The following is a 284-nucleotide window of genomic DNA, read 5'->3' as shown; positions in this document are numbered from 1 at the left end:
TTATTATTATATAAACTCTTAACACTATAAACTCGAGTTTGGCTCGAAATTAATTAATAAATATATTAGAGCAATTTCCGATACTAACAAACATCACAGTATGTACAGTGTTTATTATTATATAAACTCTTAACAATATAAACTCTAGTTTGGCTCGAAATTTATTGATAATTATATTAGAACAATTTCCTATACTAACAAACATCACAGTATATACAGTGTTTATTATTATATATATAAACACTTAACACTATAAACTCAAGTTTGGCTCGAGTTTCATTAAA

This window comes from Plasmopara halstedii (genome assembly GCF_900000015.1).
Source record: "Plasmopara halstedii genome assembly, contig: Scaffold_658, whole genome shotgun sequence".
In the NCBI taxonomy this organism is placed as follows: Eukaryota; Oomycota; class Peronosporomycetes; order Peronosporales; family Peronosporaceae; genus Plasmopara; species Plasmopara halstedii.
The sequence above is the reverse complement of the archived record's forward strand: the minus strand, read 5'-3'. Positions refer to the sequence as shown.